The sequence below is a fragment of the Salvelinus fontinalis genome, chromosome 20 (assembly GCF_029448725.1).
Source record: "Salvelinus fontinalis isolate EN_2023a chromosome 20, ASM2944872v1, whole genome shotgun sequence".
NCBI classification, from domain to species: Eukaryota; Metazoa; Chordata; class Actinopteri; order Salmoniformes; family Salmonidae; genus Salvelinus; species Salvelinus fontinalis.
In genome coordinates, this window is record NC_074684.1 from 20,064,804 (window position 1) to 20,083,435 (window position 18,632).

Sequence of the window (18,632 nt, forward strand, 5' to 3'; positions counted from 1 at the left end):
GTAAAAGTTTAAAAGTATTTGGTTTTAAATATACTTAAGTATCAAAAGTAGAGTCCATAAGGGAGGACGTAGGCGCAGGTAGGACGTAGACGGCGGACGTAAAGGTAACGTAAAGGTAATGGCGGACTGAACGAAGTTATGTAGAGCACCTCAAGATAAAACATAATATTCGAAATATCTGCTAAATTAGACTAAAATATTAGCACTAAATAATCTGGTGGGTGATAACCTTCAATCTGGATAATGACACAAAACAAATCCTAAGACTAGAGACATTTATCGACAAATATTACGAAAACAAGCAACACCCAAACATGACGTGAGTACCAAATTCTCTCTCATGGATCTAGTTTGTATGTCCAGTAAGCATTCCTTCAGAACGTTGTTCTCCTTTTTAAATTCATTCATTTCGGTTTCAATCTTATTGACTGTCCCTTTTAGCGCGTGTGTAACCCAAACATGACGTAACATGACGTAACATTCCCCAGTAAGACAGGGGAACCGATTCAAAAACGAAAACGTGACTCCTCAACCGACACTGATGATCTAATATTCTCACCACCGGCAATGGTAAAGGTCGAAACCGATCTGTTAAAATCAATAAATGACAAACTGGGTATACTTGAATTAGTTAGTAAAGATATAAAAGTTGAAGGCAAGCCTAGAGATGAGTGATGAAAAAGCTGCGGCTTTGGAGAAGGAAACACACGCGCTAAAAGGGACAGTCAATAAGATTGAAACCGAAATGAATGAATTTAAAAAGGAGAACAACGTTCTGAAGGAATGCTTACTGGACATACAAACTAGATCCATGAGAGAGAATTTGGTACTTACAGGTATCCAAGAGAAAGAAGGAGAGGTTCCTGAATCTGTAGTTAGAGAGTTCCTTTTTGCAGCGCTTCAGATTCCACGCGAAGTTATCGATAAGATCCAACTTGAACGTGTACACCGCCTCGGACAGAGAGGGCAGAGGTACGAACGCCCAATCGTTGCCAAATTTGCTTCATTTAAAGATAAAATAATGGTTAAAAGCCTGGGTAAAAGACTTGCTGGGACCAAAATTGGCATGAATGATCAGTTTCCGAAAGAAATTGCAGAATGGCGCAAAGTTCTGTATCCAATTTTCAAAGAAAATAGATTAAAAGCGAAACGAGTAGCTCTCGTCGTTGATAAACTATATATTGATAACCAGTTGTTCAGAGACACAAAGATTACTCCATGGTTATTTTAAAAATTACAAAGTTCTCATAGATGAGGAAAATAAACACAATTCAAGCCCGGTTACTGATTGTAACAATACAATACAAAATATAGCTTTTCTATAAATCTTCACATATAACTAATTGAACACAAGCACTATTTCTACATAGTGAAGATAAAAACTAAGTAAACAGAAGGCACAGTATGTGTGGATGGTGTGGTGTGTGTTTATTTTTATTTGTTATGTTTGGAAAGTTGAGTGAGTAATGAAATAGTTGCATATCCCAGAGCCAGTGTATTGCTGTGGGCCGGGTATGAGAGGGCTTTCAATGTTGTTCAGATGATGGATATACTTTTATAATGAATTATACGTCTTATTTATTTATTGTCCTATCATGGGGAACTACATTTTTTAAATAAATTATATCTAATTATTTATTATCCTATTTTAATGGTACGGCCCATGGCCCTATACCCTAGACACCCACATGAATGGCCCAGATACTAAGGAGAAGTCCCTAACTGTTTTATGTGCATGCTGTAAGCGGTCTGTATGCAGCCAAAATGAGGTCAGGGACCATGAGCAGCACTGCCCCCTCAAGATTCTGAGCCTGCTTGGCAGGGTTTGTCCTGCAAAGCCAAAGCCCCCTAAAGGGAGAGCATAATAAACAAGGAAATTCTCAAAGCAGCTAATGAGAACCTTGACGACCTTGTACCTAGCCGGTGGGGATTCCGGTGGGGTGCCCCCACCCAGGCAGTGGCAGTGCTGGCAACACTGGCTGCAGTAACCCATGGGGAGGGAGTCACACTCGGACATTCAGAGAGGGGGTATATTATTGTGGCCCTGGTTGCACGAAACCAATCGGACTGCATGGAGATGCTTGGGAACATGGTCAAAATGGATGACCGTATTGTGGGTGTTTCAGGAAGAAGGTGTACATTTGACCTCCATCATCTAGGATGTGACAATGGTAAATAAATCTCTACATTTATGCTCATTTTTTGCGCGGTCTTGCAGGCCTTCTCATGCAGCTGCAACTGCAAGTACATTTGTAAATCATGACCCATCTTGAGTTGGGCTCTGGGATGGTGCAATTGTTGAGAGGGTGAGCTTATGGTTGTGTGGGGGTAAGGGCTGAATGTGTGTGGGTGTATGTGTGTATCCCACAACTGTTGCGAAGGAAGAAGTAAAAGATGTTAGGGACTATAGAGGATGATTCACAGCAATATGTAATAAAAATCGAGGTGAGGGCGATGGAAATGCATTTGGCAATGGATCTGCTTCGGTTCGGTGGATGGTGCTGTGTGCACTTTTCGAAGGATGGATCCCAGTCGGTCCGGGGCTGTGCGATGCGGGGGGTCGGGGGTGGTCTGCCGGGCATTGGGATGACAACCCAACTCGAGATGGGGGCTTTTGGCGGGTGGAATAGTGGGGACCAATTGGAGGTTTGCTTAGTGGAGATGCAAATGTCATGGTACAACTATGTAGACACTCAATCATTATGTTACTTTTTAATAGGACGTTTACAAACATATATTTTGATAAAAATAATTGAAAGGTGTGTCTCATTATGGTAAGTGGTGAAATAAGTATAGCCAGTTACAATTGTAATGGCTTAGCAGATAATAAGAAAAGACGATCAGTATTTACCTGGCTAAAAGAGAAGGATTATAATATCTACTGTTTACAGGAAACCCATTCGACAGTTTTAGATGAAGTTTTGTGGAAAAAGAACTGGGGGGGGCGAAATATATTTCTCCCATGGGCAAAGAAATTCAAAAGGGGTGATGGTTTTAATTAATAATAACTTTGATCCAAATGTGCAACTTGTCCAAACAGATCCTCAAGGTAGATGGATTATTTTAAATATGTTATTGGACAATAAACATATATGGCTTATTAACCTATACGGTCCGAATAATGATGATCCAAGCTTCTTTGACAATATATATAAGAATGTATCAACTCTACAAGCAACACTAGACTCTATTATTATAGTGGGAGATTTTAATACGGTCTTAAATACCTCTATGGACCGGAAAGGAAATCACACTACAAACTATCACCCTCAGGCGCTTAAGGAAATCAGGAATGTCATGGATATATTGGAATTAGTGGATATATGGAGACTTAAATACCCTGACCTAGTGAGATATACATGGCGGAGGCTTAATCAAGCTAGTCGCCTTGACTACTTTCTTATATCATTCTCTCTGGCACCAAAAGTTAAAAAGTGTTTGATAGGGGACAGAATGCGGTCGGACCATCACATAATTGGCATATATATTACTCTTACAGAATTTCCACGTGGGCGAGGATATTGGAAATTTAATCAAAGCCTACTAGATGATAAATTGTTTAGAACTAGGACAGAAGATTTTATAACTGACTTTTTTAGACATAACATAGGTACAGCAGATCCCCATATTGTATGGGACACTTTTAAGTGTGCCTTTAGAGGCCATGCAATTCAGTACTCATCTATAAAACAAAAGCAATTTCGATCAAAAGAGTCCATATTAACAAAGGAAATTGAAGGACTAACAGTACAGTTAGATAACAATAAAAACGGTACCATAGAGGCACAGAATAAGTTAGAGGAAAAACAAAAAGAATTGGAGGAACTTATTCAAGAAAGATCCAGTGTAATATATTACAAAAATAAAGCGAAGTGGATGGAATATGGGGAAAAATGCACCAAATTCTTTTTCAATCTTTAATATAGAAATGCTACCAAAAAAACGTATTAAAACTTGTTACAAATGATGGAGTCACGCATGATTCACCAAATGATATTTTGAAAGAGGAAGTAAAGTACTTTAAGAATATATTTTCGTTTCAGGCTCCTCCATCTCCACTAACTGAAACTAATTGTATGGATTTTTCCCCTAATAATAATGTAAAATTAACATCTGTACAGAAAGACTCATGTGAAGGCCTAATTACAGAGGAGGAACTACTTGATGGAATTGGGGCCTTTAAGGATGGGAAAACTCCAGGACTGGATGGCATACCGGTGGAAGTATACATTTTTTTTTTTGATATACTCAAAGGATTATTAGCTTGTTTTAACCACTCCTATATAAATGATAGATTATCAGACACGCAACAAGAAGGTGTGATATCATTATTACTGAAACAGGACCCAAGTGGTATATATAAAGATCCAGTCCATTTAAAAAATTGGAGACCTCTTACACTTCAGTGTTGTGATGCAAAAATCCTAGCAAAATGCTTGGCGCATAGAATAAAAAAAGTTTTGTCAGATATTATTCATCCTAATCAGACAGGTTTTTTACATGGACGATACATTGGAGATAATATAAGGCAAGTACTGGAAACAATAGAACACTATGAAATATCGGGGACACCAGGCCTGGTTTTCATAGCTGATTTTGAAAAGGCTTTTGATAAAGTACGACTGGAGTTTATATATAAATGCCTAGAATATTTCAATTTTGGGGAATCTCTTATAAAATGGGTAAAACTTATGTATAGTAACCCTAGGTGTAAAATAGTAAATAATGGCTACATCTCAGAAAGTTTTAAACTATCTAGAGGAGTAAAACAAGGTTGTCCACTATCGGCATATCTATTTATTATTGCCATCGAAATGTTAGCTGTTAAAATTAGATCAAACATTAATATTAAGGGATTAAAAATCCAGGGCCTAAAAACTAAGGTGTCATTGTACGCTGATGATTCATATTTTCTTTTAAAACCACAACTAGAATCTCTCCACGGCCTCTTAGAGGATCTAGATACATTTCCTATCCTCTCTGGATTAAAACCAAATTATAATAAATGTACCATATTACGTATTGGATCACTAAAAAATACACATTTTACATTGCCATGTAGTTTACCAATTAAATGGTCTGACGGTGATGTGGACATACTCGGTATACAAATCCCAAAAGAAAGAAATGATCTCACTCCAATAAATTTTTATAGAAAGTTAGCAAAAATAGATAAGATCTTGCTACCATGGAAAGGAAAATACCTGTCTATTTGTGGGAAAATCACCCTGATTAACTCTTTAATCATATCACAGTTTACCTATTTGCTTATGGTTTTGCCTACACCTAGTGACCTGCTTTTTAAATTATATGAACAAAAAATATTCAATTTTATTTGGAACGGCAAGCCAGATAAAATTAAAAGGGCCTATTTATATAACGAATATGAATTCGGAGGGCAGAAATTATTCAATATTAAAGCATTAGACCTCTCACTAAAGGCATCAGTCATACAAAAGTTATACTTAAATCCAAACTGGTTCTCTAGTAGATTGGTACGAATGTCTCATCCTATGTTCAAGAAGGGCCTTTTTCCCTTTATTCAGATTACACCTGCTCACTTTCGGTTGCTTGAAAAGGAAATAATCTCCAAAATATCTTTCTTTTTTAAACAAGCCTTAGAAAGTTGGTTGCAATTTCAGTTTAATCCACCTGAAAGGACGGAACAAATAGTACAACAAATCTTGTGGTTAAATTCAAATATAGTAATTGATAAAAAAAACTGTATTTATCGAAGAAACGTTTAAAAAAGGTATAATTTTTGTGAATGATATCATAAATAGGACTGGTGGAGTAATGTCACACATGCAGCTAACACAGACATATGGAAATGTTTGCTCTACCCAAAATTACAACCAATTAATTGCAGCATTACCACAAAAATGGAAGAGGCAGGTGGAAGGGGATAAAAGTAAGGAACTTGTATGTCGGCCTTATATTAAAGAACATAAATGGTTAAAGAAAAGTGTGATAAATAAAAACATATACCAATTTCATTTAAGGACCAAAAAACTTACAGCTGTGCCATATAAATTGCAAAATAGTTGGGAAGAGATTTTCGATGTACCCATTCCATGGCACATGGTTTATGAATTGATACGCAAAACAACGCCGGATTCAAAACTTCGAATTTTTCAATTTAAATTATTGTACAAAATTCTTGCAACTAATAGAATGTTATATATATGGGGGATACAATCTTCCCAGCTCTGTAGATTCTGCTGTGAGGAGGCAGAGTCATTAGACCATTTATTTTGGTATTGTCCGCATGTAGCTCGTTTTTGGTCACAGGTCCAGGAATGGTTGAAGAATTGCAACATTTGCGTAGAACTAACGCTACAGATAGCAATACTGGGGGATTTGAAAAGCCATAGTCAATCAATCAATAATATAATAATTATTTTAGCAAAAATGTTTATTTTTAATTTACAATCCGTGGAAGCTATGAGAATAGGAAGATTCAAATCTTTTGTGAAGCATCACAGCACAGTTGAAAAATATATGGCAAATAAAAATCCGAAATGGATGATGTTGGAAGATAGATGGGAAAGGTTGAGTGGAGCTGAAGGGTGGGACTAATAACAAGATAAACAATGTAGGGCATACGGGATCTGTGAAATGTGTATAGGTGCGGAGCTATTGTGAAATAGCACAGTTACAAGTGGAAATCAAACTGGATGGACAACAGAAATAGAGGAAGGACTAAGAACAAACAAGAGAGAACTATTATAAAGTAGACTGTGTCTGTAAAATGTGTATAAGATGTATAAATTGAAGGTAAAAACAGAAATGTTTATCAGTTTACTCCAATTGGGGGATCGGTGGTAGGGTTTGCGGGGAATAATAATAAAGGTATACTCTTTAAAAAAAGTATGTATGTCTATGTATATATGTGTATATGTATGCATACGTGAATGGATATATATATTTACCCCAAAAAATATGGGGGATTGGAAATGATGCAGACAATTACATTGGAAGCAACATTCTTTCCGCAATATTAAGCTGATCCACCCCCCCCAAAAAAAAAAAAAAAAAAAAAAAGGATCAAAAGTAAATGTAATTACTGAAATATACTTAAATATTAAAAGTATAAATAATTTCAAATTCCTTATATTAAGGAAACCAGACGGTGCCCTTTCTTAAGTTACGGATAGCCAGGGGCACGCTCCAACACTCAGACATAATTTACAAACTAAGCATTTTTGTTTAGTGAGTCCGCCAGATCAGAGGCAGTATGTTCTCTTGATAAGTATGTGAATTAAACAATTTTCCTTTCCTGCTAAGCATTCAAAATGTATCAAGTACTTATGGGTTTCAGGGAAATGTATGGAGTAGAAAGTTGATAATTTTCTTTAGGAATGTAGTGAAGTGATAGTAAAAGTGTCACGATCGTGTGGTGGATTGACGGACCAAAACGCAGCAGTTGGAAAATAAGCCATCTTCTTTTATTTTAAAAGATGACGAAAAATAAACACGACACGAAACACTTTAACAAAACAACAAACGACCGTGAAGCTAAATAAACGTCGTGCACACACACAGGCTACAAACGTTCTGACATAGACAACGCTAGACATATACACTCAACACAAAACCATATACTCCACCCCATAACCCCTTTACCAAATAAACACCCAAAACCAACAAAAACATAATCATTCCCCATGTCACACCCTGACCTAACTAAAATAATAAAGAAAACAAAGAATAATAAGGCCAGGGCGTGACATAACCCCCCCCTTGAGGCGCGAACTCCGGGCGCACCATACACAGTCTAAGGGAGGGTCTGGGTGGGCTCCCCTCCACGGTGGCGGCTCCGGCTCTGGTCGTAGTCCCCACGTCACCACAGTACCTAACCACCTCCTAGGCTTCCTCCAAACGACCCCCCTCCACATTAACCCCATTGCATTAAGGGGGAGTTCCGGACTAAGGGACAGCTCCGGACTAAGGACCAGTACCAGGGTAAGGGGCAGTACCAGGGTCAGGGGCAGTACCAGGATAAGGGGCAGTACCAGGGTAAGGGGCAGCACCAGGGTAAGGGGCAGCACCAGGGTAAGGGGCAGCACCAGGGTAAGGGGCAGCTCCAGGGTAAGGGGCAGCTCCGGACTGAGGAATGGCAGCTCCGGACTGAGGGACTGCAGCTCCGGACTGAGGGACTGCAGCTCCGGACTGAGGGACGGCCCATGGCTGGCTGACAGATCTGGCTGCTCATGGCTGGCTAACGGATCTGGCTGCTCATGGCTGGCTAACTGATCTGGCTGCTCATGGCTGGCTGACGGATCTGGCTGCTCATGGCTGGCTGACGGATCTGGCTGCTCATGGCTGGCTGACGGATCTGGCTGCTCATGGCTGGCTGACGGATCTGGCTGCTCATGGCTAGCTGACGGATCTGGCTGCTCATGGCTAGCTGACGGATCTGGCTGCTCATGGCTAGCTGACGGATCTGGCTGCTCATGGCTAGCTGACGGATCTGGCTGCTCATGGCTAGCTGACGGATCTGGCTGCTCATGGCTAGCTGACGGATCTGGCTGCTCATGGCTAGCTGACGGATCTGGCTGCTCATGGCTGGCTGACTGATCTGGCTGCTCCTGTCTGGTTGGCGGCTCTGGCAGATCCTGTCTGGTTGGCGGCTCTGGCAGATCCTGTCTGGTTGGCGGCTCTGGCAGATCCTGTCTGACGGACGGCTCTAGCGGCTCCTGTCTGGCTGGCGGCTCTAGCGGCTCCTGTCTGGCGGACGGCTCAGTGGGCTCATGGCAGACGGGCGGCTTTGCAGGCTCATGGCAGACGGGCGGCTTTGCAGGCTCATGGCAGACGGATGGCTCAGATGGCGCTGGGGAGACGGATGGCTCAGATGGCGCTGGGGAGACGGATGGCTCAGATGGCGCTGGGGAGACGAGCAGTTCAGTCAACGCTGTGCAGACGGCAGACTCCTGCCGGCTGAGGCGCACTGTAGGCCTGGTGCGTGGTGCCGGGACTGGTGGCACCGGGCTGGGGACACGCATCTCAGGGCTAGTGCGGGGAGCAGCAACAGGACGCACAGGACTCTGGGGACACACAGGAGGCTTGGTGCGTGGTTTAGACACTGGTGGTAAAGGGCTGGAGACACGCACCATATAGCTAGTGCGTGGAGGAGGCACTGGTGGTACTGGATTGGGGCGGGGAGGTGGCGCCGGAAATACCGGACCGTGCAGGCGTACTGGCTCCCTTGAACGCCGAGCCTGCCCAACCTTACCTGGTCGTATGCTCCCCGTCGCCTGACCAGTGCGGGGAGGTGGAATAACCCGCACCGGCCTATGTAGGCGAACCGGGGACACCATGCGTAAGGCTGGTGCCATGTACGCCGGCCCGAGGAGACGCAATGGTGACCAGATGCGTTGGGCCGGCTTCATGACATATGGCTCAACGCTCAGTCTAGCCCGGCCGATACGTGGAGCTGAAATGTACCGAACCGGGCTATGCACGCGTACAGGAGACACCGTGCGCTCTACTGCGTAACACGGTGTCTGCCCGTACTCTCGCTCTCCACGGTAAGTACAGGGAGTAGGCGCAGGTTTCCTACCTGACTTCGCCACACTCCCTTTAAGGCCCCCCCCAAGAAATTTTTGGGTTGTACTCACGGGTTTCCAGCCTTGTCTCCGTGCTGCCTCCTCATATCGCCTCCTCTCGGCTTTAGCTGCCTCCAGCTCTTCACGAGGAAGGCGATATTCTCCCGGTTGAGCCCACGGCCCCTTACCATCCAGTATCTCCTCCCATGTCCATGAATCCTGTGTAGGTAGGTCCTGTTGCCGCTTTCCATGCCGCTTGGTCCTATAATGGTGAGTAATTCTGTCACGATCGTGTGGTGGATTGACGGACCAAAACGCAGCAGTTGGAAAATAAGCCATCTTCTTTTATTTTAAAAGATGACGAAAAATAAACACGACACGAAACACTTTAACAAAACAACAAACGACCGTGAAGCTAAATAAACGTCGTGCACACACACAGGCTACAAACGTTCTGACATAGACAACGCTAGACATATACACTCAACACAAAACCATATACTCCACCCCATAACCCCTTTACCAAATAAACACCCAAAACCAACAAAAAACATAAACATTCCCCATGTCACACCCTGACCTAACTAAAATAATAAAGAAAACAAAGAATAATAAGGCCAGGGCGTGACAAAAAGTTGTCAAAAATATAAACAGTAATGTACAGATACCCCCAAAAACGACTTAAGTAATACTTTCAAGTATTTTTACTTAAGTAGTTTACACCACTGCCTTTTGGAATGCAGCCTGTAGTGAACATGCCTCTGTGCTGGGTTGAGCACCTGTTTAAGAGATTGTGGTAGATGAACATAATCTTGATTGAAAGCAAATCCAAGATATGTGTAATTCTGCCGCTGGGATGGGACAGTTTACAACACAAGCAATGGGCTATGCACAACTGGGCTGTGCCAACATTCACAGACCACAAACACACTGCTCACCACAAAGCTTTAGCAATTAATGGGAAAGAACACCAATAAATTCCCTTGGTTCTACTAACGCCAGAAAACTAATACAGCTCAGGAGTTTTCAGATGTATCCTTGAAGTTGGGTTTTATTCAGAAAGATGATGAACACAAAACTAAAACCATCAAAAAATTGTTGATGAACACTTACATTACTGGCAATCAAATATGGTGTGATTAGAAGCACATATGACCTTTATTGTGTCAACAGATGTGCTGTCTGAAACCTTGGTTAACTTGTCCAGAGGATTTCGAAAGCTGATTGAGAGTTTACAGCCCAGCTTTGGCACAGAACAGTCAGCTCTCCTTCAGTGATCCTGTCTGACTTTTACTCTCTGAGCCCTGGACTTGGCTGGCACTATCCTCATGAGCTTACACTGAGCTCTTCTTCATCTCCTTCACTGACATAGAGAATTACAACCACAAATTCTCTATTCTTCATGACATCTTTTGTCCCAATGACTAAAATGTTGTTTCCCTTTAACATTACATTCATGCACTGGTCTCAACATTCTAATGCCTCTTATGTGATTCTTGTTATACTAAACTGATTATCCAGACTCATGATCTACCACTACATCAGGTTGAATAATGCTGCACTCACTACACGCTTGCTGGAACACTTTCAGCCTTTCTCCATTACCAACACTGAGCTGGGGACGTTTAGCATGTGTGCTTCAAGGTTTACTACAAGGCTTGAAACCAGTTTGATTTCACAAGCAGTGGAATGTCTTTCAAAACATGGATCTACAATTACTCGCGACCACCTGAGGCCTTTCATAACACGTTCCCCCTGTTTGAAGGCACCGGGCTGGGTCAGCACGTCAGGCATTAGAGATTATTTCTTTGAGATTACACATTTCCCGTAAGTGACCGCCACTGCTCTTTAGAATACACATCGCCAATTTACTTGATACATTAGCGTACAGTATGAGTCCGAGGAACATGTGGTGTTTAATCTCTGTTCTAGCATTGTTGTTTACATTTCCATCCACTTGACATGCCTTGTTGTTTGGATAAGGTACCGATACTCACTATTCATTCAAGATATTCCTCTTACAATTTTCTCCCCTTATTCCATATGCTTGCGAGGCAAGCAGTCTAAAAACAATGACTATTTGTCATCCTGGACCATTCACGGACAGATGCTCAGATCCACTTGAGGTATCCTTGTAAGGATACCAAACAAAACATTTCAAAGCATAGTTCACTCAACGATGTAAAGACGTGTTACAACTTGTGAGCACAACATGAATCCTGAACCGAGTTATGGCAGGAATGACAAAAATGAAACATTAAACATTTTATCACTGTACAAAAAGGAGAAGAAAAAAAATAAGATCAGTTCGAAAAATCTCTAAGGACAAAACAGTGAGTAATCAAAAATATGATTTTATTCACACTGACTTCAGGCTCTGTCTGCATACAATAATAGCATTTTCGGAGGACATTAGTGTGCTTCATACAGTTAAGAAATACCAACAAAGCAACTGGCTTTGGTCAGAAAAAATATAAAGGCTCTGTGTATGCACTACTTAACCAATAAGGTCTCAAGGGGCCATAGCACATGCATTGCCTTCAGACAATATACCCTTTGACTTCTTCCATGTTTTGTTGTTTTTCAGCCATTTACACACAATACACCATAATGACAAACTGAAAACAAGTTTTTAGAAATGTTTGCTAATTCATTGAAAATGAAATACAGAAATATATAATTTACATAAGTATTCAAACCCTTAATCAATACTCTGCAGAAGCACAACCATTCTCAGGTCTTGTCATAGATTTTCAAGCAGATGTATTAAGTCAAAACTGTAACTCGGCCACTCAGGAACATTCACTGTCTTCTTGGTAAGCTATTCCAGTATAGTTTTGGCCATTTGTTTCAGGTTATTGTCCTGCTGAAAGGTACATTTATATCCCAGTGTCTGGTGGAACGCAGACAGAACCAGGTTTTCCTCTAGGATTTGCCTGTGCTTAGCTCCATTCCATTTATTTTTTATACTGAAAAATTCCCCAATCCTTAACAATTACAAGCATACCCATAACCTGATGCAGCCACCACTATGCTTGAAAATATGGAGAGTGATACTCTGTAATGTGTTGTATTGGATTTGTTCCAAACATAACAATTTGTATTCAGGACAAAAAATGAATTTCTTTGACACATTTTTTGCAGTATTACTTTAATGCCTTGTTGCAAACAGGATGCATGTCTTGGAATATTTGTATTCTGTTCAGGCTTCCTTTTTTTCACTCTGTCAATTAAGTTAGTATTGTGGAGTAGCTACAATTTTGTTGATCCATCCTCAGTTTTCTAATATCACAGCCATTAAACCCTGTAACAGTTTTAAAGTCACCATTGGTGTAACAGCTGTCTATCTCTTCCTCCTCATCTGACGAGGAGAGGCGAGAAGGATCAGAGGACCAATACGCAGAGTGGTAAGTGTCCATGTTTTAATAATATAAACTGAACACTACACAAATAACAAAATAACAAATGTGAACGAACCGAAACAGTACCGTGTGGCGACAAACACTGACACGGAAAACAAACACCCACAAACCAACAGTGAAAACAGGCAACCTAAATATTTATTTATTTATTTTATTTTCACCTTTATTTAACCAGGTAGGCAAATTGAGAACACGTTCTCATTTACAATTGCGACCTGGCCAAGATAAAGCAAAGCAGTTCGACACATACAACAACACATAGTTACACATGGAGTAAAACAAACATACAGTCAATAATACAGTGAAAAATAAGTCTATATACAATATGAGCAAGTGAGGTGAGATAAGGGAGGTGAAGGCAAACAAGTAAATACAATATAGCAAGTAAAAAATAACACTGGAATGGTTGGTTTGCAGTGAATGAAGGTGCAAAGTAGAGATAGAAATAATGGGGTGCAAAGGAGCAAAATAAATAAATACAGTAGGTAAAGAGGTAGTTGTTTGGGCTAAATTATAGATGGGCTATGTACAGGTGCAGTAATCTATGAGCTGCTCTGACAGCTGGTGCTTAAAGCTAGTGAGGGAGATAAGTGTTTCCAGTTTCAGAGATTTTTGTAGTTCGTTCCAGTCATTGGCAGCAGAGAACTGGAAGGAGAGGCGGCCAAAGGAAGAATTGGTTTTGGGGGTGACCAGAGAGATATACCTGCTGGAGCGCGTGCTACGGGTGGGCGTTGCTATGGTGACCAGCGAGCTGAGATAAGGGGGGACTTTACCTAGCAGGGTCTTGTAGATGACCTGGAGCCAGTGGGTTTGGCGACGAGTGTGAAGCGAGGGCCAGCCAACGAGAGCGTAAATATGGCTCCCAATCAGAGACAATGCAAAACACCTGCATCTGATTGAGAACCATATCAGGCTAAATGAACAAACCTAAACACAGAAACAAATAACATAGACTGCCCACCCCAACTCACGCCCTGACCATACTAAATAAAGACAAAACAAGGGAAAATAAAGGTCGGAACGTGACAATTGGCTTCATGGTGAAATCCCTGAGCGGTTTTCTTTCTCTCCGGCAACTGATTTAAGAAGAAAGCCTGTATCTTTGTAGTGACTGGGTGTATTGATATACTATCAAAAGTGTAATTAATAACTTCACCATGCTCAAAGAGATATTCAATGTGTGCTTTTTAAAAATTGTACCCATCTACCAGTAGGTGCCCTTCTTTTGGAAAACCTCCCTGGTCTTTGTGGTTGAATTTGTGCTTGAAATTCTCTGCTCGACTGAGGGACCTTATAGATAATTGTATGTGTAGGGTACAGAGATGAGGTAGTCATTCAAAAATCATGTTTAACACTATTATTTAACACAGAGTCCTGAACTTATTGTAACGTTCCTGACCTGTTTTCTGTTGTTTTTGTATGTGTATATGGTCAGGGCGTGAGTTTTGGGTGGGCAGTCTATGTTTTCTGTTTCTATGTTGGTTTTGGGTTGCCTGGTATGGCTCTTAATTAGAGGCAGGTGTTTTGCGTTTTCCTCTAATTGAGAGTCATATTTAGGTAGGGTGTTCTCACTGTTTGTTTGTGGGTGATTGTCTCCTGTGTCGTCGATGTATGTACCATATGGGACTGTTTGGCTGTTCGTTCGTTTTGATGTAGTCTGTTTCCTGTCCGTGAGTTTTACGTTTAGTTAGTTAAGTTCATGTTCAGGTTTAGTCTACGTCGTTTTCTTGTTTTGTAATTTTGTAAGTGATTTGTTTTCGTGTGCCGTCGTGTCAAATAAAGAGATGGCATATTTCCCTAATGCTGCGTATTGGTCCACTGATCCTTCTCTCCTCTCCTCATCTGAGGAAGAGGAGGACAACAGCCCTTACACTTATTTAGGCTTGCCATAACAAAGTGGTTGAATACTTACTAACTCTAGATATTCAGATTTTCATTTTTTATGAATTCCACTTTGACATTATGAGGTATTATGTGTAGGTCAGTGACAAAAACATCTTTATTTAATCCATTTTAAATTCAGGCTGTAACACAAGAAAATGTGGAAAAAGTCCAGGGGTGTGAATACTTTCTGAAGGCACTGTAAAGCCAACCTATGTGAACATATGTGTCAAATGCTTATTATTCCACAGCTCCTATACTTAATCATATAGGCTGCAACACCAAGAGAATATTGCTCTCTTTTACTGTACAGCTTCAATGAAATAAAGCATTCAAGGCAATACGTATGATTACTCACTGCAAGTTCTCTCTCTCTCTCTCTCTCTCTCTCTGTGACACACACCAATCTTACATCTGTTCCATATCAAAATATTTGTTGCTTTTACACAGCCTGTGGTTTTTGGCATTGCACAGAATAAAGAATATGTTCAATATGTCCTTTCTAACGTGGTAGGTATTTCACAAATAGCCTCAGGAATGCCCAGTATCCTTATTAACTCCAATACCAACAGAGAGGTTTTTGTCAGTGTTTGACTATATGACTAGGCACACTCCACACAGCACTGATAGTTTCCCCTCACCGCTCTCTGGTCCCGGGTATAATAGGCGCCATTGTAACAGTGTGTTCTTTAGGACCGGCCTGAAACAGGTCACTGGAATGGCAGGATGTCCTGTATGCTCCATGGAAGTGTCTGAAATGCCTGGGCTATGCACGTCTCCAATAGCAGACCCACACACACAGCCAGCAGGGAGAGCCTTCTGCTGCAGTATAGAATGACTGGAGAAGAGAGGAAATGATCAGAACACAAAAATGACAATATGCAGGAAAAGTACTTGTTTTGAACAACTGCACATCATGTTAATCTCCTACTTGCTGTAGAATTGAGAAATACTGCCATCAGTACAATAAACTATGAATTCTACAGAAATCCAATATCAATCAAATGTATTCATTAAGCCCTTTTTACATCAGCAGTTGTCACAACGTGCTTAAACAGAAACCCAGCCTAAAACCCAAAGAGCAAACAATGCAGATGTAGAAGCACAGTGGCTAGGAAAAACTCCCTAGAAAGGCAGGAACCTAGGAAAAAACCTTGAGAGGAACCAGGCTCTGAGGGGTGGCCAGTCCTCTTCTGGCTGTGCCGGGTGGAGAATATAGTACGTGGTCATTAAAGCCAGATCGTTCGTCAAGATGTTCAAACATTCATAGATGACCAACAGGGTCAAATAATAATCATGGCGGTTATAGAGGGTGCAACAGATCAGCACCTCATGAGTAAATGTCAGTTGGCTTTCCATAGCCGAGCATTTAGAGGTCGAGACAGTATGTGCAGTAGAGAGAGATAGAGAGGGGGAGAGGGGTGGAAACCGCAGGTCCGGGACAAGGTAGCACAACTGTTGAAGAGGTCAGGGTTCCATAGCCGCAGGCAGAAATGCAAAAACTGGACCAGCAGCACACAAGGGCCATTACCCTGTGTATTGTGAAAAACCACAGGGGCCACACAGAGACTAGTGCTTGCTTTGTGGGCCTGATTGTTTGGTGAAAAAAACATAACGCATAATGGTAATGCAGTTTTAGTGAATGAATGGATTCGTTTTGGACAATTTTGGGACCATTTATAACTATTTAGTAACTCTAGGGAATAACAGAATTCATGTTCGAACATGGATTTTCAAGCTAGGAGTAAGAGCTGCCATCTGCTGGTGCACATCAATGCTCCTGCTCCTAATCATTACCCTGTGAGCTGATGGTTTCTATTTTAATAGAACATGACTGATGTGAAAAGTAGATAGATATGGGGCTCGATGTGTGAAGTAGGTTATTTACTAGTATCAATAATGAGTTATGAGAACTTTTCAATCCATTTTCACTCCAATTCATTCACTGAATTGACAGGAACAGAGATGGCGCTAAATGTGAGTGACTCTAATGGGAGCGTTGGTACACTGAGGGAGGAGTTGGCTAATATACCTCTGATAGCCTGAGAGTTGGACGTGAGCACAAACAGCTTGATGAGGCTGAAACAGAGCGGGGAATAGTCATGCTCCCATATGACTATAGGGATGAGCAGAATGTTGCCATAGCTGGACAGCAGGATTTCTTTCAGCATTAAGCTCAGTTCAAAGTCCTAGCCAAGCAGCATCTAAACCAGCTAAAGGAAGCACAGCACTCCGACAGAGAACGCACCCAATTCTGTGGACAAATAAACTTGAAATTAGTACCAACCAGCAGAATACTGTCATTTGTATGGAATCATTGTGAAAAGAAAGCAGAATTTGTCACTTCAACCACACTTGGAAACATTGTTATAACATTGATATTAACATTGTCATATGCATGTTTGTTGATGAGTGCATGAGTTGTTATAGTAATAATGTGCTTTTCCCATGAGCAATACACCAAGAGCTGCCATCCTAAACATTCCCATTCGTTGGTGTATCTAATGATGTCTGCAGGGCCATTGTTCTGTTCAGATCCCTGAATTTGTGAACACCTCAGGTAGGACTCACACAGCAGGCAAAACACACACAGCTTCTAGTGAATCTGTAGAGGAAACCATCAATAAGACATACCATCATGTCTTGTGTCTCTCTGCAGAGAAAATGAAAATGCAACGCAACGTGCATCAAGTCTCCTCAATTTTCGAAAGCATGCACTGTAATCTGACTCTGGTGAATCGTTATTTGAGTGTCTTACTGTACTTACGTTCAATGTAATGTTGAACAGAATGTGTGTGAAGGCTTGAGTTTAGCATAAAATGGCACCAATCAGAATAATGACTGATCATATTCAATGTACTTGTCCACAGGCCTTTGGAAGGATTCCTGAAAGAAGTAGAGACATTTACCCATTTCAGACAGAAGGTGTGGTATGTTACCTGTAAAAAAATATATAAGGCAATGTTTATATGACCCCCATTCAAACAGTCCCTTATTTACTATTGAATTGCAGATATAATCCTTTTACATATCAGTGGGTACCTGGCAAATTGGTAGGGGTGTTGTTAAACCATGGGGGCTGTTTGCAGTTCAAATTTGGGAGGTGTTAAACAATGGAAGTGTCAATGAATTTACCTGCAAAAAAGCAGAGAACCATTCACACAGACCGGACACCTGTATTTTGGTTAAATGGTCTATCCAGGAATCATGTCGAGGTCTTTTGGTGGCATTTATTTTTCAACGTTTTTTACCTCCTACCCCTTTCAGATATACGAAATGGCTGTTGTAAAAATGCAGACATGGTAAATTTGTGGGATTTTGGTCTGTGTATGAAAGGGATAAAACAGGCACTCCACACCAAGCATTTCTCTAGCTTCTATGGCTAAACTAGATAGACATCTTACTGTTTTATCTGTTATAAGGTTAGAGTGCCAACCTCTAACCAGAAATGTCAGCTAATAACTTGAATAGAAACACAACCCCAGCTAACCAGTGAGAGCTCCCTTCATTTCTAGCTAGCCTAGCATCAGTTAGGTAATATCTAAACCAGTTAATGAATATGGGCCAGCTAGTTAACTCACACATATTATTATCTTCAAGATCCCATTACTGTAATCTTTGCGAAGCTCGTGTGCGTCCTTAATGCATTCAAAACATCTAAAGAACCCATTTGCTATTCTGTTTTATGTTGGCAACTTGGCAACGATAAGCAACCAGCTTGAGGAATCTGACTTCCTAGATTTATGCATGATTGGTCGGGAAATGTAGTCGTTTGCAGTTT

At 41.1% G+C, this 18,632-nt stretch overlaps 1 pseudogene; it reads right to left on the reverse strand.

Annotated features, from left to right (window-relative positions):
- Nucleotides 1–11,882: 11,882 nt before the first annotated feature.
- On the reverse strand, nt 11,883–18,600 carry LOC129817114 (protein ARV1-like; annotated as a pseudogene).
- Nucleotides 18,601–18,632: the final 32 nt, after the last annotated feature.